General features: G+C 40.5%; 1 pseudogene; it reads left to right on the forward strand.

Moving 5' to 3' along the window:
• The window catches only part of LOC115726751, a 45,668-nt pseudogene that overhangs the window by 13,122 nt on the left and 8,449 nt on the right, over positions 1-24,097 (forward strand).

Raw genomic sequence — 24,097 nt, forward strand, 5'->3', positions numbered from 1 at the left:
TTGGGCATTCAAATTTGGTGTCCCCCTTTTGTTCCTGAATATTATCTGAATGAAACAAACTTTCACACCAACATCAATTTGATTAAAAAGGGGACAAAGCCTGAGTGTGATATAGTTACGCTCCTAATAAGACTACCAAGTTTGATCTCTCATTAACAAAGGAAGTATGTACAATTATGTGTGGTATTATTTATAACATGCTGAAGGTACTATTTGATAACTAGTTCACATAAAAAAACACGAATAAAGATAATATTTCAACCTAATATTTAGATGAAGACAAAAAATAAGAATTTCTGTTGTCATTTGATAATGGAAGGAAAAAGACAAGACGAAGGGAATGGTAGAAGAGGGAGATGAAGACACTACTGTCATTATTTCTAACCTCACGATGTTTCAATTAATGAGTGTTCTATGCAAAACACGCGGTGATGATTTGTAGATTTATGATCAGAAATAACTGACAGTATTTTCATGCTGTCGGGAAAGCATTCTCCGATAAAAAATGTGGTTGTAGTCGGTGGTATTAATTATTACTTAATTGACTAGTGATAGCATAAGGATGTTTTTATCACTTCAATTACAAAGGTGTGGCTCCATCCAAAATGAAGGTGGAAATAGCCCCACCCTTCACAAATGTTTATACTGCTGTGTTCCCTAATTTGGAGCTCTTGATCCCAGATTTGGCCGCTCTGATACTCGAGAAGAACAAAAAGCTATTTGCAAAGACCGACTCCAAAGGCAACAATGTATACCATTTAGCAGCTTACATGAATCAGCCCCGAGTATTCAAATTCTTAGGACCAAGGACTGAACATTTGGCCCGACAATGGGATAAGAATGGGGATCTTCCCATTCATGTTGCGAGCAAGATGGGTTATATTGATATAATCGAGAAGCTATCTCCGCGATCACTAGGGCTATCGAACAAGCAAGGACAAACCGTTCTTCATGTTGCGGCAAAATACGGGAGGACTTCAGCAGTGAGATATATGCTCAGACATCCATCGCTGGGGAAGAGGATAAATGAAAGAGGTGCCCATGGAAATACGGCTTTGCACTTGGCCGCGATGCATTCACAACCCGCTGCTTTGATTCCTCTCGTGCTGGATGAAAGAACTGACCCCTCCCTCCTCAACAACCAACACTTGACTGCTCTTGACATTGCTATTAATCGCGTTAGAAGGGAGTATACATTACGGAAGGTGAGTAACATGAACCATCACTATTTTATTTATCAACTTAGTGGAAATTTCATAGACTAATACATTTGTAAAGTGCATATCTCGTATTTGAATCATTATGTCTCCCAGTCCGCAGAATCATTGAAGTATAGATCTATTTTCCAGAATAGCCAACACTTCTCTAGGTGCAATTTTTACAAGTTTCTGCATAAGCCTTTATCAAAGTAAGTTAAAGTTTGCGGCGATGAATATGTCCACCGTTAGGAACAAGTAAAATATTTCTGACACATGCGGAGATAAATTTTTATATATATCTTGATTAATTGACCCGATGCAAAAGGAGCAAAGGTTGGCCCATCTAAATAAGGAAAGAAATTTATGTGACATATTTATTCTCTATCAAGATTTTGTCAATAAGCCTATGTTAGGAAGTGCACAATAGAGACCCAATACCTTCACATTGGAAGATTGTCAAGAGGGAGCCCAAGTCCGAGTTCGTTAACATATCCAACTCGACCCATCTTCACTCAAAAGCTTAAACCTATGAATGCTTAAGCCAGCTATGATATATTAACTGCTCTGCACCACATTAACTCTTTGATGTGAGATTTCTCTAACGCAACTCACTTGTACATCCTAACAATCTCCCTTTCACGTGTGAACTCGGTGTTAGGTCCAGTCCCCCTTAATTCAAGTATCCTTCTATATCAAGATATGAAGTCTATCACCATGCCTGAATTGTTACACCACGACACCCACCACCCAAAAATTACGCCCATCTTAATCCACCAAACATTGGAATAGATTTTTTTAGAGTCACCAGGCCTGCATTGTTACACTACAACTCCTACTGCCCTAAAATTATGCCCAACTTGATCCACCGAACAGTACCCCCCTCCAATTGACCATCAACTCTCATTCCAATTTGGTAGGGAGTGTACAGTAGAAAATCGATATCTTCACTAGGAAGACTGCCAAGAGGGAGCCCCAAGTCTGAGTCCGTCAATATATCCAATTGAACCCATCTTAACTCAAAAGCTTAAGCCTTTGAGTTGTGAGCCAAGTATCACATATTAACTGCTCTACACGACACCAACTCGCTGATATGAAATTTCTCTATCATAACTCACACGTACATCATAACATTATCATTAACAATTTGAAGTGGATTTGTGGTGGCATTATTAATATTTTTCAATGGCAAGTGGACCTAATATGGCCGCCAAGCAAGTGCCACATCTGAAGAAAATATAAAAAGAGCCAATATATATAAAACTAGAGGAGACTGACCAGAACAAGAGAGAGAATGTAGATGTTGGGAGATGTCGCCGCTCTTCCGACTTCACCGGTGTCCATATTAGCGATTTCCTACCGGAACTTGCTGAAAGGATTGAATTTACAAAAATGTGAAGTTTTAGAACTCTACTAGCCAAAAAAAGAAATGATTTAGGACCGAATTAGTACAATTGCAATTGATTTAAGATTTTTTTCAGCAATTTTTTCCTCCTAAATTCAACCTATGAAAACATAAACCATATTCGTCTCATCCATGCCTCTTTTCTCATATAAATGAAGTTGCAGTCTAGTGTTAACTCTTTAAAAAAGAGCAGACACCGCATCTTTAGAAGTAAACGTTTCCCTTTACATGAGTACTCGAGTTCATTCCCGTCATCCATATGGTAATAATTTGTTCCTTTTTCGACTTTTTACATGCTTCCAATCTCAGCAATTGGCACTCATGGTATTGGCATCCACATGTGGGAAAAGTCTAGCTAGAAATGAAGGTTTCTCAATAATCGACGCGGACAAAGAGAAGCCGAACTTGGAGCATGTGAAGAATCTCATCGGTAACCGTTCGGTGGTGGCAACGCTTGTGGCCACCGTGACTTTCGCAGCTGGTTTTGCAGTTCCTGGAGGATTTAACGGCTCGGACACGGCCTCCAAAGATGACCGTGGCATGGCTACGATGTTGGACAAGAGATGACCGTGGCATGGCTACGATGTTGGACAAGAGAATGTTCCAGGCCTTCGCCATTTGCAACACCATCGCCATGTTTTGCTCGATGATCGCCGTCGTCACCCTCCTCTGGGCGCAGCAAAATGACGTCCACACCGCAATAGTTGCGCACCGAAGCTCAATGCTGCCGCTAAAAATAGCACTCCCGGCGATGTCCGCCGCTTTCCTAAGCGGCGCCACGTTGACCGTTAGCAAACTCCCTTGGCTTGCTAACACCATATTTTATATGGGACTCGTTTTTCTCCTAATTATCTCAATCACTAAGTTGTTAGAGGACCCTCCCTTGATTTGGAGCCGTAGTCGACCTATCCGCATTATGGTATCCTGGCTTGTTCTCGCTTACATTTATTTGTGGGAAGTTGAGACGGACCTTTTGGATGGCTCCGAAGAGAACAGAACGACGAGCTGGACCTCCGCTACGGGGCTTCCAGATGATGACAATGAACAGGATGAGTGATTATTCGATGACTACAAAATGTGGGGACGCACCGCATCCTTCTAACTACTATTTTCAGTTGCTCATTCATATATTATCTATGATTTGCATACATAAACATATATTTCGTGTCGCTCATTCTATAGTAGTTTTCCTATTGCGTTAGATATTTGGTGATTGTTGAAGTACTTGAATTAATCCCCATTTTCTTCTCATAGCTTAAACTTTTTAAATAGTTGGATGCAATCCCACAAAATTTCACATAGTAGCAGCATACTCTTTCATATATTTCCATACTTTAGTCTTGTAGTAAAGTTCTGCCAACGTATGAGTACGAGAATTAAAGTATCTGAATTAAACCAAGCCTTTGCCTGCATAGTTTATGTTTTTTAACGGTTGACGGAATGGATGAGTGTCTCATTTCATCTGACCTCTGCTTTTATTGTTTTACTGTCCAAAAATGTCAGTTTACGTTCCTTCCTTTGTCCTCAAGATTGTAATGTCACTGACGTGCAGCGACATTGCTCTGCTTGAAATTGCTAAAGAGCGAGGAACGTGGCTTAAATCCGTTCCACGGATCCTCATCAGCTATCATGATGCTGGATCCATATGTTGGTCCTGTTTGGTTTAGCATTTGGAATGGGCTTTGGGGTTCTAAAGTCTCTTGACCAAATACAAATAGCGTTTGGTTCGTTTTTTGCTCAACTTTGAGAAAATACAATTGTATTTCCGAAGGTCCGTAAAGACCTTTAGCCCAAAAGTAGCTCCGGAAGTACTTTGGAAAGTTGCATTTTCGGAATGCAACTAATTTTTTTTTTAAAACTTTGTCACCTTCACTCACCGTTGCTTGCCGCCGCTTGCCATCGCCTGTTGATTGCCACCTGCCATGGCTCGTCGACCTCCACCCGCCGCCGCCTGCTCGCCTCCTCGTGCAAAGAGGAAATCAATCAATAATTAAAAAAAAAAAAGTCACAATTACTTCTTGATTTTATCGACCCCTACTCTTCTCCTTATTCCGCACCTTCTCCTCCTTCATCGCATTGTTCTTATGCAAAACGACGACGCTGGGAGTGGAAGCGATCTTCGCAGCACGAGCCGAGAACGCTTTCTTGATGATCTTCAGGCTCAGATCTTGGTTCACTTCCTCATCGTCGTCGCTTCTGCTGAGCGGCACCGTGGGCTTCGGCCCGTGTTCTCCTTCGTCAAGCTTCCCCGTCAGCTTCTCTCTCCTCCATATGTTTCTTGTGCAGAATCAGGAAGCCCAAATTTTGACTTAAGCCTTGCAATCGAGTGGATCGTAGATTGCGAAAGAGCAAGAAGTGTGTAGAAGGCGGGATTGCGTAGGATGGTGTTGCTGACCGGGGGTGCCACTTCACTTCGTGTTTTCGACGGCAGTTGGCTGGCAACTAGATCTAACTGTTGGCGGCCGAAGCCAGCAAATGCCAATTGGCCGGAGCAAGTAGTTTAAAAGTTTTTTTTTTTAATTTAGATCGAGACACATGTTTACTCATTTCTAATCACTGCTCGTAATCTAAACACCGTCGAACCTTGGCAGAACGCCCAGTGCTTCTTCTCTACTTATCCCTCCTCCACACCCACAGCCGCCTCTGAGCCGAACTGCGCATCTCCCCACATTTTCGGCACCGCCGAAGTTGCTGATTCTGTCTGTACACCGACCACTGCTGCGCATCAAAGACATGCCATCTAAGACGTACCGCATTCTACCGTCGTCTTTGTAGTATGCTCCGTTTTCCCACTCGTCAAAGTCGAGCCCAACCGCCATGCCTCTGTTTTTGTTTTTGACTTTTGACCTCGCAGCCATGGCCCGCCTGGACAGCTCGTCCATGGATGTCAGTATATCGGCCTCCCACTGAGGCTCGCTGTGACACAGAAATCCACCGTCAGATCCGTAGTCGTAGCTCTCGATTTGGAAGCTTGATATGGAGGCAAGTTGTTTTCTTTCCTGTTTTCCTGTTTTTCATGTTTAAATATGGGAAAATGATACAAGCGGTCTTAAACTATGATCCAATATGCAATGTGATCCTTAATATTTTAATATATGATCTTTGAATTTTAGTCTAATATGCAATATTTAATTTGGTCAGCGTGATCCCTGAACTTTTTGTACTGTTGCAACTAGTCACTAGATTATATGAAAATGCTCAATGTTGTCCCCAAAATTGAAAGATAATATTGGTTGATTTATATATAGTCTAGGGACTAGTTTGAACATTTACTAAAAGTTCAAGGACCGTATTGAAAAAATTAAAAGTCCAGAGACGATATTGCACATTAGGCTAAAGCCACTATTTTAATTCCATTGTTGTATTCGACAGTTGGACACATGGCATTAATATACGCCATTGTCGATTAGCACGTGAACATCTTCCAGTAGATTAGTATACATATGATAATACTCACCTACCGTGCGCATGACCTATTCATGTTCTTGTATTTCGTCTTGACTCTCTCTCATGCCTTAGGCACGTATGTTGATGGACGAATTATTTTTTATGTCTAACATGTATAAACAACGGAAAAATCGTGCGGAATGCCCCGCTCATCACAAAATGATTCAAAGTCGTGATCGTTTCTAGTGCATGAAATGCTAAGCCCTTTCTCCTTATGGACTTTCTTAGCAAGTTGAGCAAATGCGTGCAAAGCATCATTGTTGTTAGCTAGAAAAAAAAAAACAAATAAATCTAAACTTGCCTTTTCTTACGCAAGCAGTCTCAAAATGAAAATATGAACCTTGTTATATACACTTGCTAAAATTTTAAAAAAGATTGCACGTGTTATTATCCAAAATCTAATTGTGTACTTAACTTTTACATCTGTAACGCACATTCCTCGATTAGCTTATGATCCATCGGTATAAATGTGATCTTCTATTCATTGATTTAGGATGACAGAGCTGTCACACTATTTTGTTCATAGAATTAATACCGTAACTGGTGCTCAGATTCTATGCATTGGTAATTGCTTACTAAAAGGTTAAGTAATCTATGAAATCATTTCATTCATTCATATGGTGTTGTGGCTACTCCTCCTTACATAGTTAAATAAACATCGTACGAATAAAGAAAGACCTGAGAGATAGGTCTTTCTTTATTCATTGGTCCTTATTGAGATACAGGTCTATCTATATTCATTGTTTTTATGGACAGGGATGCCGTCTGACAATGGCCTAGTACCCAACTGGTGTTCTGTTCCCCCACAAGCCTAGTGGGCTCATTTGTGTTGAGACTCTCCTTGTTTGGGACTTTTTAGACTTTCTTCTTAGTTAATGAAAGCCTTTTTCGACACACACAAAAAAAAAAGGGCCATTAACTTAATTTTTATTTCCCGATTATGTATGTCGTGAGGTTTTGTACACAAATGTCCATATTGTCCTGAGCAATTCAATTCCATTGAATACTGAATGCTGACAATTTTGATTATTTAGGTGCGTTTTCGGCAAAAGGACACTTCAAGTGTCAATATTTGTGTACGATGCTCATTTTCGAGCCAATATTTTTTTGGGATCACTTAAGTGCCAAATTAAAGAAAAAAATGATCACTTTAGTGCCAATAGTGAGAAATTTCGGTAACCTCACCGGAGTTGGCATTTAAATAATCGTATTTAAAAAAATTTGACACGTAAGTGATTTAAAAAATGATCACCTTAGTACCAATGGCAAGAAATTCTAGCGACCTCATTGAAGTTGGCTCTTAAGTGATCCAAAAAATAAAAATATTGACATCAAAGTGAGCACCATACACAGATATTAATAGTTGAGGTATCTTCTGCCTATGTTTTCTTTATTCCATTGGATACTCGATACACACAATTGTCTATGTTATTCTACAGGAAAACATCGCCGACCAGTGATTGTGATGATCGCTAGAAGGATGACACCGGCAGTTGAGTCGAATGGGGAAGCTGATACGAACGAAAGTTGCGGCAATCACGATGGATGACAATGGGCTGAGGCTGGACACCCTCGTTACTATTAATATTCCTCGCTGACATGAAGTCATCAACATTCAATTTGATCCATAAAAAGAGAAATCAACACTTACCCTCTCGAATCGAAAGCATAAACTCTCAGAAGGCCTTTCAAATCGAATCAATATAACGTGAGGTCGACTATATTTAATAAACTCCTTGTATCGGCTAGGTATATTATGTGCGAGTAAAGTGTAATTATATTGTCACTTTTGTTAATTCAACTCTTCGATCCGAAATTATTGTTGATGTTGCCCTTAAACAATCAAACTATGAAAACCTCTGGGACAACGAGAATCTGCTCCCTTTGACGGGTTATGTGACAACCGATCCCTTTTTTTTTTTACATATAATTATCGCAAGCGAAAGAAAGGCTCACAACAAAATACAAGGACCTCATTAATTAAAAACAATTGACATATAATAGGTCCGCATTCGGCTATCACCACTAACACAATACATCAGACAACGTAACACAATATAAACACTAAACAGATAACCTCACACAAATAGCTACAAACCCAACGACATCCTAGTTATCCACTACGTCTAGGTTGTTCTCCTCCTCAGGCTTGCCACCTTCATCATCCGCATCGGCTCCACCATCATCACCACCGTTACCCCCAATGCCCGGTATGTACACCTAGCATACGGTCACCTTGCCTAATGTACTAAGCAGTAAATCTATATGGGACTAATATCATTCGCCTCGTGTGAACCCACACTATTGACGTTTGCTTCACAAACACCGACTTGAACCAGGGAAACACAACATCCTCAGTCCATGACTCGAAACCGACGGGAGCTCCACGGTGATAATGTGGCAGGAAATCCATAGCTAATGGTCTGAAAAATTTAGCAAGAATGAGTTATCACCCAATAAGAAAAACATCTAAATATTACAAGTCATAATTTAAATATCACACGACACCAATTTATCCAAAATAATGCATTTTTAGTAAGTTTATCAAAGGAAGCAAGATTGGTAATTTAGTAAAATATACTTTCATTTTTTACCAAAATGTTTTTATTTATTAATATTACAACAACTTCTAGGATTCGATCCTTAGTCGTCTTTAGACCTTTTTCATTCTCATTCCACCATGCCATGGCGTTGGTGGTGTTAAATAGCATCCTTTCTTTTTATTTAATAACCATACTCATAACATTAATTCAGTCGGACTGGCAGTTGCAGAGAAAATGAAATACACATAGATGAATATGCAATACATTCCCAGATATGCAGATAATATTTATCTCAATTTTAACCATTTTTCCATTCACATTTCACAGTGTTTCTTGCTAGGAACCCATGGACTCCTCCTTGACATCTACACATGGCAACTACCAAGCTTGTCACGCTTGGGCATCTTCAACTCCGGAGGCTTTGCTGATCACATAGTAGGGGCAACCCAAATCACTTAGTAAGGGCTTCCCAAACACTTGAGGCTCCATCCGGACTCAATCCGATAGGAATTCTCTTTGCAACATTTTATTCCATGATCAATGTGCACATATATTTAAATGATATGTCACATGATCATACCAAATGCAATCCACTCAATTTACTACCATCTGTCGTTTATGGAATATTTTCTCATATAACTATTTTCTCTATCCCAAAATTGAAACCAGGGCAGATTTAGGCCCAATTAATCACCATGATTAATATACTAATTGAAATCACAAAATTCCCAACTTTCACAGAATAATAACTCATTTAGTAAGGATTAATTTTTGTTTGAAGCCTGTGAGTATTCAACCCACAGATCAATGAGCTTTACCCTGTAGCACCTCCAGGGACAATTTCGCACACTGAATAATTTTTGTACGTTTACCCAAGTAAATTAATACCAAAAATCACCAAATTTTAGTATGTTGTTGCTAAAACCCAAATCTACAACTTTTCTGACCGTCTCTAGAATTAGATCTTCCATATTTTTCATCAAAATTTCGAGGAAATAACACCAAATTTTGGATCCTAAAACAAAACACAGTCAATTCAAAGAGTGATCTTAATCACAAAAATGTTAAGCTTCAATGGTAAGATCAGACACAGAATGAGACATGTAGACCCGTGGGAATAGAAAATAGTGAGGTTGGTCCCACATGCTTCAAAAACTCTCAATTAAAAATATGTGGTGGTTTAGGCTGTTGGGAGTGAATTTTTGACTTGGATCATTTACTGTTGACAAAGGATGGAACAAATATGGCAAAATCGAAAGGTCAGTGCGGTCCCAGTTCAGGCGTAGTTTACAATCATGGAAAAGTGAGAGCTTTTGGCCGATCATATGAACTCCAAAAATTCTCAAATTAATATATGTTATAGTTTGCGATGTTCGCTTTTTCTTTTATGTTTTGTCCCAGAGCATTTAGAGTGCATAAAAATTTGTACAAAAAAAAACAGTGGTCCGGAATAGTCCCAGAACAGGATAGCTTGCAAGATTCAACCATTTGGTCAATTTCTCCGACATGAGCATGAATTCTATCATACACACGCATATAAGTATATTATACTTCACGTAAATTAGGCCTAGCAATTTTTAAATCACAAAATGTAACAAGTAGATGTTGAACTTGCCTCAAATGCTAAGAACACTTCAATTCTGGTGAAAATCACCTTGACTCTTCTTGCAACTCACTTGAGAGTAGTTGAGAGAGTAAAATTTTTCAAAAATTAGAGTGAGTGAGAGAGGGGGGGTTCGGCCAGGAGGGGTATGAGAGAGAGAAAAAGAATCATGATTGTGTGTAAGTAATTTTTTTTTATCATGAGTCACTAACACAGGTTATCATGCAGGTGCACAATCAATTAAATAAATATCCAGAAATCAAGATAATTGTAGGGAGCATGCGCCACAAAATTATTTTTGAAAGGAAAAGTGAAGGACTAATCTCTATGCAATGACATGGCAAGAATGATTTCATATTTTTATTTTCGAAATTAATTAGTGAAATTATGCCAAAATACTTTATGTCTTACGTATCTTGGGATTTAAATTGCCCTAAACCCTAACTTATTAAAGATTGAGTATTCTGGACATAAATTAACTTTTAGAGATATAATTCTAAATTAAAAATGCAATCTAATATAATTATTTAGAAACGAATTTAGATATGCAAATTCCACATGATCTTTATTTTAAATATGCAATTTATCTAAACAAAGCAATCAATGAATGAAATTTCTTTCAAATTTTAAAATCACATCATACGACGGGCTATATTCCAAAAGATAGCAATTGACAATCAAATATTTGAAACTTGGAAAGCAGTCAATCAAGTATGGCAATTATCAATCAAATATTTCCCAATATTTTTTATTTTAAACTCGACCATATTCTGTGATCTTACAAATGAAGGTGTCAAAATTAAAATCCCAACTAGTCAAATAATTCTATACGTAATCTTATGGATAGACTTACCCAACTATATGGCATTGCGGATTAGGAAATTCCTTATCAAGCCTGCATTTGAGATATGCAATCGATCTATTACAGGTAACAAAGTATTTGAAGATAAAGATTGAGAAATATACGCAACATCCTTAAAGATTGCATTTCCTAGTTTGAACTTTGTTCCAAATTTGCAGACCAAGTTTGTGAACCACGGACCAACTCGGGAGAGGTGTGTGCACTGCTTAACAGGCGACGGCGGCGTCAACTGGGCAACAGCACTGGCACAACAGCAGGATCGGCAGCGCATGGCGGGGCACAGACAATAGAGTCAGGACGGTAACAGCCGGGACTGGACAGCAGCGGCAGCAACTCCCAGTAGCAGCAACTCCACGAGCAGAAGCACGAGCAGCAAGTAGCGAGCAGCAAGCAACGGCCAGGGGCAGCGACAACAGTCAGCAACAAGGACCCCGCGACTCCTCGGTTCGGTGTAACAGTGGCAATGTTGAGAACAGAAGCAGCGGTAGACATGAACAGGGATGGCAAGTACGAACAGCTGCACCTTTCGGGTTCCCTGAACAACAGCTAACAGAAGAAGCAGCAACACCAAGGGGCATCGAGTCTGCTGGATCAGTGAACAATAGCAGCAGGCTCGATAAGCAGCAAGGCATGGACGGCGGCATTGGCAGGCGGAGCAGCAAGCACCAGGGCTGCGGCGCAGCAGGGCTTCGCCTATGGGTTGCTCAGCCGGGAAGAAGATCTGAGTCCTTTCTCTTGCACTTCACCTTTTCTCACGTGAATTTCAGAATTTTCTAAATAGCAATTGATGTCTAAAATCCTAAGCAAAATATTAGTTGAATTAAGTCCCAAAGGGTTAATTTTCCCAAAATTAAGCCTTAAATCTCTTGAGAATTTCGGCCAGGCCCAGTGTAAGGGCTGGCCCAATTTCCCAAGCCAATTGTGGGCTTGATCGCTTTTAATTAAGCCTTTTTATTTAATTGGGCACTTATATTAAGGTTTTTTCGCAAATTAAACATTAAATGGGCTGGCCCTAAGACCACTCTAAATTTCGGCACATGAACTCCTCCTGCTGGCCGAATTTTCCAATGAGTTTTGGTCCACCGTGTGCCAATTTTGCTTTAATTTCCCGCCGTCGGTTTAATTATATGTCAATGCGATGCATGAATGCTAAAATTAATATGAATTATTTTTCGTAGGGATTAAAGTTTATCCCTAATTTTCTATGCAAAATTAATGACTAGGGGACCAAAATTTTAGAAGTCATCACCATCCCTCGGCGAAAGCTCTATCGGAGCTCGTCCGTCGTTGCCCACTGCCCCCTGGATGTCTGGGAGCTTCGTGGTAGCTGCGGGCCATGGCGACTGCGAGCTTCAAGGCCAGATCTGGCTTCGGAGTTGGCAACCGCCATGGGCGCTCAAGCTCGAAGATTGGCCGAAGTGGATCTTCGTCATCAACTTGGTCATCCTCTTCCTCTTCTTCATCATCATCTGAATAAAGATATACAGAGGCTATCGGAAAAATGGTGAGAGTGGGCAATCCATAGCAAAAGAACAGGCTTCATCTGCTTCCCCAAATCTGGAGAAGTCACGATTTGTCCAAGCAACTCCACCGAAGCCTCTCTCTCACGCGCCATCTTCTGTTACCAATGTACCATAGTCTGAACACTAAGGATCAAGATCACCTTACCGGTCTCGGATCACGAGCTCTACCTGGCCGAGCAAATTTCATCTCAACCAAACCATGCCCGTTGGTTGCTGTCCAAGTCTTGCGGAGCCGACCTCAGTCCAAGCTTCGAGTTTGAGCGGCCATGGCTGTTGCCATCTCCGAAGCCAGATCCGACCTCAAAGCTCGCACTCGCCATGGCCAGCAGCTACCATGAAGCTCCCGGAGGTCCAGGCGGTAGCGGACAGTGATGGGCGAGCTCCGAGTTTTTGGTGCCATTTTCACTAATTGTTTTTGCTAACATGTTCTCTCTCTCTATCTCTGTCTCTCTGATGCTGCTGCTCTTCCCTTTTCTTTTTTTCTTTCCTTTCTTGTTCTCTTTCTTCGCCAGCTGTACAAAGGCCAAAAAATAATCGAGCTTCACCGGCCATTACACACCACAAGTAGTTCGATGATGAGGAGCACCCCCATCTTTGTTGACTTTGTTGACGCCTAAATTTTGATTAATCTATTTTTTGCATAAAAATTATAAAAAATCATCTCACATATTTATTTTTAGCGTACATTGCATTGGCATATAATCGGACAAGCAGAACACTTAATTTAGCATGCGTCTAGACTAGGCACGGGATGGAAAAATACACCGAGAAGATTTGAAACTTCAAGGACTGTATTGCAAATACTTAAAATTTCGGGGACTGTATTGCAAATACTTGGAACTTCGGGGACTGTATTGCAAATACCAAAAGAAGATGAAGAAGGGAAGATGATGAAGGGAAGATAATGAAATGAAGATGAAGAAGGGAAGATGAAAATGGAAGGTGAAGAAATGAAGATGAAGAAGGGAAGATGAAAATGGAAGGTGAAGAAATGAAGATGAAGAATGAAGGGTAGAGAAATTTGGCTATAAAAGAGGGAGAGTTCTTGAGAATTGAGGAGGAGAATTTTTGTGATAGAGAAGGTAGAGAGCTCTTGAGAAGAGTTTTAGGGGGAGAGTGGAAGAGAATTGAGAGAGTTTGGAGAGAGTTTTTTGAGTGGAATTTTTAGAGAGAAAAAAAAGAGTTCTTGAGAAAAATTAGAAGAGAAAATTCGAGAGTGAAGAAAAGAGTTTTAGTCGAGCATCATCTTCGACGAGTCCCGACACATATTTCGCCTCTCGCCACCCAACAACGCCATTGCTTGCCATTTTCGACGACAACCGCGTTCTTCCAGCTCCGAGATCTTGAAGGGAACCGTAACGTGTATGTGAGTAAAATTTTGTGTAATAGAAGGTAATCATTTCCATCTCGATCTACAAAAATGTAATCGTTTGGTTTGAACATTTGTTTGTTTAATTTTAGATATGTCACGTGTTCCAAATTTTAGCATTATTACATGTTAATTTATTTTTATAAATACTCGTGATTGGCTGCGTTTTCTTTCTTTCTAAATCATCCATGGTGTATATTGCACAAAGTTTATTGTTTTACATTCTCATAAAAAAGAAGAAAAAAAAATCAAAAAAATTGCATCTTTGAATTTCAAGTAAAATCCATCAAAATTGCCAAATCAAATATTTTTCATGAAAATGGTACCGAAAGGGCGTTAGAGTAATCTAGCGTAACCAAATCCCCGAATTCAAAATCTCCGGTTCGCTGAAATAAGATAGTTTTCTCCCGCTATTTTATTTAGGTTTCTAATCAACCTACCGAAAATGATTAGTGGCGACTCCAAATTCAAAACACATTGCATGTTAATTATTTGAACCTTAAGTTGCGATTTGGTATGGACTTGGGAGAGTCCGAGTTAGGTTAGTTAATTAATTAACCTGATAATCCATTAGCCCGAAAATTAACCCGTTTATTTTTTGAAGGTCGCGACAGCTTGGCGACTCCACTGGGGACCCAAAGAGGACTTAGGCCAGATAATTTCATGAAAAAGAAATCACTTGATTTGGTAAACTTTGGTTGAATTCTCATTCTTAGGTGTTAAATGTTTTTGCAGATTGGGAGTTATAAGGGGAGGAGTGATCGGCTAACCCTTTGTTTTTGTGGCTTGGTGAATTGGAATTGTGATTTAACTTTTGAATCATGGAAGCGGTGTTTGCCTTTAATTGTTGTGCATGATTTATCGTATTTGCACTACACTGCACACAACCCGTGACCGGACCTGGGTCACACTAATAGTTTTAAGATGGTATTTAGATGGTGCTTTAACCTTGGCGGTAAGGTTTCGCTAAAGGTTATCCCATCCGGATCCCGAAAATTTTTCCAAAAAATGGCTCAAGGGTCGTTCTCATACACGTGAGGCTACGATGCATGAGAATTGCCCTTGTCGACCGAACCAAGCCGAAGTGATTGGACTCGACTAGTCATGACTATTGTACGCGAGGTTGCGACTAGTCATGATGATTGCGCGCGAGGCTGCGACATGTCATTTCGTTCATCATTTCACTTTGCAAAAGCCTTTTGGATAGATAGAATAAGATTTAAATTCACAATTCATGCGCATGTCTTTGTGATTGGCATTTTCTTCATATGAGAGGTAATTTCTTGTCTCTTGTACCCTGTTATCTCATTTTTATTTTGGGCCGGTCCATGGTTTAGGTTGATTGTTTAGAAGTTTCATTGTCTTATTTTCAATTTCGCACTTTGCTTCCGTAGCTTTTACAATTTCATCAGTTGTCCTCAATTTTGATTTGGCTTATTCCTGTTGTGCGATTTTTACTAAATTCTACGATCGAGCTTTGAGTAAGTGCCAAACACGAAAGTTGTAGACCTATGTTTCAACTAATATCTTGCAAAATTTCAGAATTAAATTCATAATTTAAGATGGCCCTTCGTTTTTTCAACAACATGCGGTTATAACAGTTTTCTGAATGTGATTTTTTTGGAAAAACACATTAAACTGATTTGATCCGTGCATTTCTAGTCCGATTGGCCAACATAAAAGTTGTTCATCATCTTCTCAACTACAAGCTCGTAAAATTTGGACATGTTTTGATCAACGTACGAATTAATACGAATTTTTTCGTAAAAGCGGACAAACTGAAAATTACATGTTTCAATCATTTGGTCATAATCATTTTGTTCGTTTGAGTCTAGAGGGATGCCATGGGCCGGCTCGCTATTCTTGCTCCCTGTACTCATTTTGGGTTTGTTACTGCGTACAGGTAATTTATCGGGGATCCTCCACATATCACCCGATCAGTAGCAAAAAGGATGACCGACATCAACGCCACCGTTAGTGCTGCCCTGGATGAGAAACTTGGCTCCTTGACCGAGCGCTTTGAAGGGATGATGTCCCGAAAGATGGAGGAAATGATGGCCGCCTTTGCCGCCAAACTTCAATCATCCACCTCCAGCCCGCCGCTAACCATTCCTGCTCTAATTCCTCCTACGGACAACGTCGGTAAAGCCCTAGAAGCTACTCCATATCCGACAATGCCGCTAGAGGATGTGATCATCACGGGCGTGAACTCGAGCACGCCGCCCGTAGTCCCAATCCCTCAAGCCAACCCCGTGGCCCCTGGGTTGAATGGTGATACGGTCAAACTGTTGGCCCAAATGGAACAGAGGATCCGAGAGGTTGAGGGGACTCACAACATACCCCACATTGACCTGTCTGTCTTTTCAAAGGTCACGGTGCCGGAGAAGTTCAAGATGCCCGACTTTGAGAAGTATGATGGAACTTCCAACCCGGTTCAGCACGTCCGGATGTACCAGGCAAGAATGAATAAGCATGCGACCAACGGTCCCTTAATGGTTCAGACCTTCCAGGCTAGTTTAAAAGAAGCTGCCATGAGATGGTATACGGACTACGAGATCTACCGGATGGATGATTGGGAGAAGGCAGCTAATGCTTTCATCAAACATTTCAGCTTTAACTTGGACGTGCTCACCACCAGAGAGGACCTTGAGCAGCTTGAGATGAAAAAGGAAGAAACAATCAAGCAATATGCCACCAGGTGGAGGAACGTGGCATCTCGGCTGAAACCAGTCCCTCCCGAAAGGGAACTCATGAAATTGTTTGTTTCCACCCCGCCGCCGGTTATGAGAACTCGAATTTTGGGATCTGCTGCCACGTCATTCAGCCATCTCATCGCAATGGCTGAAGAAATCGAGAACGGCATGAAGAAAGGATGGTACGGTGATGTCGCCATGACAACTAAGAGGTTTGTGGTAAGGAAAGACAAGGAGCCGGCCCCACTGGTCAACATGACCTACAGCCAAAAACCCACGACCCGGATGCCGGTCGTACAGATTCCTAATCAGCAGCATGCTAATTTCGGCATGCAACGACAAAGAGGGAATCAACGGTTTCCTCGGCGGTTTACCCCTCTACCAGGAACCCCGTCGCGGTACTTGCGGTTCGCGTAAGAGAGGTTTATCGACTTCCGAGCCTCTACGACCCAGGTGACACGAGCTCGCCGAGATATGATCCATCAAAGAAATGTGATTACCATTGCGGGGAGCTCGGACATGACACCGACGGCTGTTTAAATGCATCAAGCATCGGATTCAAGATCTTCTCGATTCTAAAGCATTCTCGTTCCAAGACAACAAACAGCCAAATGTCCAGAATAATCCTTTGCCGGATCATTCTGGTAAAATTAGTCTTGTATTCGGGCTGGGAATCGGACAGGTTGGTGCTAGTAAGGATGAAGGAGTCTTCGATATCGCCGGTTGTTTTGATGATGTAACCATTGCTGCTATATCCGAAGACGGAGCGCATAAGGAGGAACCTTACCCGGCACCTAAACCTTCCAAATCATTCATTAATGCCATATGTGATGATCCACTGGAGGGTTTAGATTCAGAGTAACATCATTATGTTTATGCAATCCCCTATGTGGGACATTTTCTGTTTCCTTTAGATTTTGGATTGCATTTGGATTTCTATTATGTCTTGCACTCTTGGATTTTCTCTCCTAGAAGATGTAATTTCATATCAATAAAATTGCACCATTTTTCGAATCTTGTTGAAGTATCCCAAACCAACCCGATGACGATAACCAACGACCAACAAGTTTGTCATCATGGTAAGACCCGAGGGTTGGGCTTCTTCAAGAATTCATGTCCCACGGTTTTGAAAAAAAAAATAACAAAAATAAATAAAGTTCTTCAAAAAAAAAATCACACCGCAATTAAACCCCGTTTGTTTTTCTGATTTTGTTACTTTATGTTTCGGGGGGATACATGAGGAGGGAAACCTAGTGGATTTAGAAGTATACGACCTAGATGAGTCCAGTCCAGATTATGAGGAAATTCGTCGGGATTTCGAACGACATGAGGAGATCAAGCCCTTGACAGGTGAACAAACTATCTCGGTCAACCTAGGCGATGTGGAAAACCCTAAAGAAGTTAAGATCGGGGCAAACCTTTCCAAAGAGATGACCGAGCGCTTGATTAAGCTCTTGAAGGATTACCGGGACATTTTCGCCTGGTCCTAGGCAGATATGCCCGGTCTTGACCGTTCCATTGTCGAACATTGTTTGCCAATCAATCCTTCGGCTAAGCCAGTAGTGCAAAAATCAAGGCGACCGGACCAAAGTTGATTGGAAGATCAATACCGGGAAAACCTACCGAGCAAAAGGTACCCGGTCACTTCCCAATCAAGAATACAGGCCATACCAACCTTCCGCTGGTGGTTCTAGCAGGAGACAGGTTGATCATCCCTACAAGTTTCCGAGCAACGGCGGAAGCTCAAGCTTAAGGAGTCAGATCGCTCACGGTGAAAACAAAGTGGGAAATCCGTCGCTAGTGTTAGCAAGTAACACTACCCAATTCGAGTATCAATCGGAAGATTACTTTGATGATGAGCTCACCACCTTGATCAACCGGTTCGGAGTCGAAGGACCTCCCGAGTTGTGATCCGAAGCAAGTGATTATGGATCCTTGAACAACGATCGTTGGTGCATGATCCAAGACAAAATTAGTCGATCATTGGAATGGCCAGCAAGAGAGGTGGAACCAATCTCGCATGAATACTTCTTTAATTCCATGTATAGTTCCCCTGTGTGGGATATTTTTTACTTTCTAGCTGTCTAGAATTTGCCTAGAGTTAAAGGACGAATTTTCTCCTCCCTTATCAAATGCGTGAGTTCCTTGTTAAGCTAGGCCTGTAGCAAATCAATTTGTGGACGACGCCCCTGAACGCCCGTAAAGAGAGATTCCGAATAGCCTTACTTGGGAGAATACGAGTAAAAGGCCAAGCGGGCTCAAAGATGGGTAACTTCGTATCGTCCCAATTGGCTCTCGATCATTTCAAACTCTAAATTATGCTTATTTTATTCTCGACAGGGGATTGCCAACTGTTTTGAGAACAATATAGCAAAAAGCGAACCAACCGTGGACGCCAACATCACCACGGCCTGGTGGTTGGGGGAATGACAAGTGGTCCGAGGCATCCCGGTTCAATGCCGATTGAAGTTCAGCCAAGATGGTTACAGAACCTGGAGAGATAACATCCCGGACATACGGTCTGATCCAGATGAATTGATCTTTTCAATTCAAAGTTCACAAGAAATTCGTACAAGGGTAAAGCGGTATCGTTTCAACTCGTTTAGAATATGAGAACGTACATTGATGCTTTCCCTTTTGATTTTTACGGGGGTCACCGCCTTTCCAGATAGGGAAGTATCCCTTCTCCCGAAAAATTAATGAAATGAGAAATTCCTGGAGCCTTTGACAATCTCATGTCTCAAACTAGATAATGAAGTTTTGCAACTCATTTGCATGAGCAGGGGCAACTCACAATTCACGCCCTTAAGAATTTTCTTACGTGCTTGCACCAAGATAAAAAGTTGCTACATTTTATATGCTCAAAAACACTCATACATTGCATAGTTTGCGCATGACTGTTCCTCATGTTTAATTTACCAACTCTGAATAAGGAACATGAACTACATAAGATACATCGAATGTATGGAATGGGGCAGGGCAGGATGATGAAAGGCAATCCTTTCCCAAACACGTCCAATTTTTTCAGGCGAGATGAACGGTGGCAAAATTCCGCATTCCCCGAGGTAAAGAGTTTTCTCGCGAAAGGTACGATAGCCGAAATGACAGAGGCATTCAGTTCTCTATCCCAAACACTACGGGTGATCCATTGATTACCCCTTTTGAGCGGTGGTTTCATTTCTTTACCCCTGTCAAGAACCACCCCACACCGGAGTCCAGACGAGTTAATTCCAGCAGCAACACGAGGTAAATGGTTAGAAATTTTCTTGCTCGGACTAACATTAATCTTCGGGTGTTTCTTTGCATTTATACTCGAATTTTAATTCAAGTGCCTTAGGATGATGAAGAGCATTCACTTCTCTATCCTATACACTTCATTCTTTGCATAGCCCACTTGAGCCTGCAAATTCATTTCTTAAACCCTTGTTGGTGATCATTTGCTCATTCCAAAGACGAAGATAGCATTTTCCCAAGGATTAGAATTGGAGATGGTCGGGTCAACAGAGAATTCCCGAATGGACTCATTTCTTGTATGCTAGATTTTTTATGTTTACATAATTTTTCTTTGTAAATGTTTATGTTTGTTGTAATTCCTGGTTCAAAATCATGGGATTGTAAAAAAAAAGGAGAGGCAAACTCAGCTTAAAGGAGAAGGGCCCGCTCTCGAAAAAAAAAAAAAAAAAAAAAAAAGCAAAATAAAGAGATGTCGAAGAGCTCTCAAAGAAAAAGGAAAAGAAATCTCTTCTCGAAAAAAAGAAGAAAAAAAGAAAAATGAGAGTCGGGAGTAAGAAAAGCAAAGGCTGATCTCATATGAAAATTTCAAGTATAGGAAAAGCAAAGTGCCTACCAAAAGTAAGGCCAATGCACATTCATTTGTAAAGTACTTCTGAATTTTGAATGTACATTTTTGCATGTTAAGTTGTAAATTCCATGTACATATTTGCATTGTGTCTCTTGCAAATCCTCGACAGACACTTGTTGTGAAGAAGACTCCCCAAGAAGTCAATTTGCAAAGTGCAATTTTCAGTAGAAAATTACCATCCCTCATTCAATGATGGAATTCTTTCTGAAGACATTTCCGGAAGACCATGATCGGTGACTAGTCGGCGACGATCACCAACGTCAAGCCCCTTCTAATTTAATTTCTGAGCCAAAACGAGCATTTTCGTTCCTCGGTCCCCAATCCTAGCCTACGTTATAACCCTCCAAAGTCTCTTCTGATTAGGGCACTTGAGTTAACGTAGAGTTAAATGATTTTAAGCATCACTCGAAGAAGTTCGAGCAAGATTATTTCTCTCTCATTTTTGCAGGATTCTTGACTTGTAAATCCGGAGCAGATGATGAAGAAATTCATTTCAAGCAGCCTTGACTCAACTAGAGTCCCCTTTGTAAAACCTTTGACCTAGCCCTCATTACGGTCCTAATCAAGACCTCCGGATCGGCTCGGTCGTATCAATTGCGAGATTACTTGGATCCTTATCGAATGCGATGATGGAAAGATTGAGTGATTTCTCTTGAATCCTCGAGACAAGATAAATAGCTTTTCTCGAGAGTGAGAGAAAGCCCTTTCGGACTAAAGTCCCCCAATTCAGCTCACATTCGAGGTATTCGTAATGTGAGAACCTCTCTGGACAAAATTGGTAATGCAAACTTGACAGAATGGTTATGCATGAACCATAGTATGAGTGATTGCATTATACTCATTGTTGAATATGTTTGTGTGTGTTACCTCCGACATTCTATGATAGGTAATACATTACCGATGTTCGAGTTCCCTCCCGAGGTCTCGAAATTCATCCAAGGATTATTGAATGAGCAAGTTTTGCTGGCAAATGCCTACCAGGTACGATACATGAATCTGCTTCGTTCCTTGATTAATCGTTTGGAGAACCCGGGTAAGTTTTCTGAACCCCTTTTCAAATTAACAACTCTTCTCATGATAGTTGTTATGATTCAATTCAGGCAATATGCCCCTTTTGTACTTATCGATTCCATTCAATGGTGCTCCTATCAAATATTGTTCAATTCGGGCAATATGCCTCTTCTGTCAAGTCGTGTAGACATATGCACCGGCGATCTTGACATCTTATCAAATCATAACGACGTAGCTCTTATGGTTTCAATCTCGGGACGTGAAGACATATGCACTTCGGCGATCTTGACATCTTATCAAATCATAACGACGTAACTCTTATGGTTTCAATCTCGGGACGTGAAGACATATGCACCGGCGATCTTGACATCTTATCAAATCATAACGACGTAGCTCTTATGGTTTCAATCTCGGGACGTGAAGACATATGCTTGGCGATCTTGACATCTCTTCAAATCATAACGACGTAGCTCTTATGATTTCAGTATCGAATCACGAAGACGTATGCACCGGTGATCTTGACCTTTAGTCGGCTCATAATGACATAGCTCTTATGATTTTCGGCTCCTTTATCAAATCATGAACACATAAGCACCCATATTTTTGATCCAAACCAAACCATAACGACGTAGCTCTTATGATTTTGGTTCCCCTTTATCGAATCGTGAAGACATATGCACCGGCGATTTCGACATTTAATCAACTCACAACGACGTAGCTCTTGTGAACTTGATCCCACTTCTTTCGACTCACAACGACGTAGCTCTTGTGATCTCAAACGACACACATATCTTGCGCTGTCTTGCATTAGGGAGAAGTCTCGATAACGAGATAGGCCAAATACCTTAAAATCCTTGCATCCGCAAAAAGAAGCTTGGAAATTAAGAGAACCATTAGCTTACGAGAAATTTGGTAAAACAGGTATTCTTGTATGCGATCCATGTGCGAGTTTCTCTAACATGAAAAAGGGAAATTATGACACGTGTTATTTACAGTCTTGCATATCATGCATCACTTCATTACATAAAAAATGGGATTAAAACTCCCGCCAAAAAGTTCATCCATAATTTGCACTGTCAAAATTTAGGATTCAATTTTGTCTTTGAGCGGAACCTCTACGAGCCTCCACTCAAAGAGGGGCAGCTGTTGACGCCTAAATTTTGATTAATCTATTTTTTGCATAAAAATTATAAAAAATCATCTCACATATTTATTTTTAGCGTACATTGCATTGGCATATAATCGGACAAGCAGAACACTTAATTTAGCATGCGTCTAGACTAGGCACGGGATGGAAAAATACACCGAGAAGATTTGAAACTTCAAGGACTGTATTGCAAATACTTAAAATTTCAGGGACCGTATTGCAAATACTTGGAACTTCGGGGACTGTATTGCAAATACCAAAAGAAGATGAAGAAGGGAAGATGATGAAGGGAAGATAATGAAATGAAGATGAAGAAGGGAAGATGAAAATGGAAGGTGAAGAAATGAAGATGAAGAAGGGAAGATGAAAATGGAAGGTGAAGAAATGAAGATGAAGAATGAAGGGTAGAGAAATTTGGCTATAAAAGAGGGAGAGTTCTTGAGAATTGAGGAGGAGAATTTTTGTGATAGAGAAGGTAGAGAGCTCTTGAGAAGAGTTTTAGGGGGAGAGTGGAAGAGAATTGAGAGAGTTTGGAGAGAGTTTTTTGAGTGGAATTTTTAGAGAGAAAAAAAAGAGTTCTTGAGAAAAATTAGAAGAGAAAATTCGAGAGTGAAGAAAAGAGTTTTAGTCGAGCATCATCTTCGACGAGTCCCGACACATATTTCGCCTCTCGCCACCCAACAACGCCATTGCTTGCCATTTTCGACGACAACCGCGTTCTTCCAGCTCCGAGATCTTGAAGGGAACCGTAACGTGTATGTGAGTAAAATTTTGTGTAATAGAAGGTAATCATTTCCATCTCGATCTACAAAAATGTAATCGTTTGGTTTGAACATTTGTTTGTTTAATTTTAGATATGTCACGTGTTCCAAATTTTAGCATTATTACATGTTAATTTATTTTTATAAATACTCGTGATTGGCTGCGTTTTCTTTCTTTCTAAATCATCCATGGTGTATATTGCACAAAGTTTATTGTTTTACATTCTCATAAAAAAGAAGAAAAAAAAATCAAAAAAATTGCATCTTTGAATTTCAAGTAAAATCCATCAAAATTGCCAAATCAAATATTTTTCATGAAAATGGTACCGAAAGGGCGTTAGAGTAATCTAGCGTAACCAAATCCCCGAATTCAAAATCTCCGGTTCGCTGAAATAAGATAGTTTTCTCCCGCTATTTTATTTAGGTTTCTAATCAACCTACCGAAAATGATTAGTGGCGACTCCAAATTCAAAACACATTGCATGTTAATTATTTGAACCTTAAGTTGCGATTTGGTATGGACTTGGGAGAGTCCGAGTTAGGTTAGTTAATTAATTAACCTGATAATCCATTAGCCCGAAAATTAACCTGTTTATTTTTTGAAGGTCGCGACAGACTTCACTCCATTGAGTCTCGGCAAAATAGTCCTTTATTTCTCGGACTTTCCACTCCAGA

This window comes from Rhodamnia argentea, chromosome 7 (genome assembly GCF_020921035.1).
Source record: "Rhodamnia argentea isolate NSW1041297 chromosome 7, ASM2092103v1, whole genome shotgun sequence".
Classification (NCBI taxonomy): domain Eukaryota; kingdom Viridiplantae; phylum Streptophyta; class Magnoliopsida; order Myrtales; family Myrtaceae; genus Rhodamnia; species Rhodamnia argentea.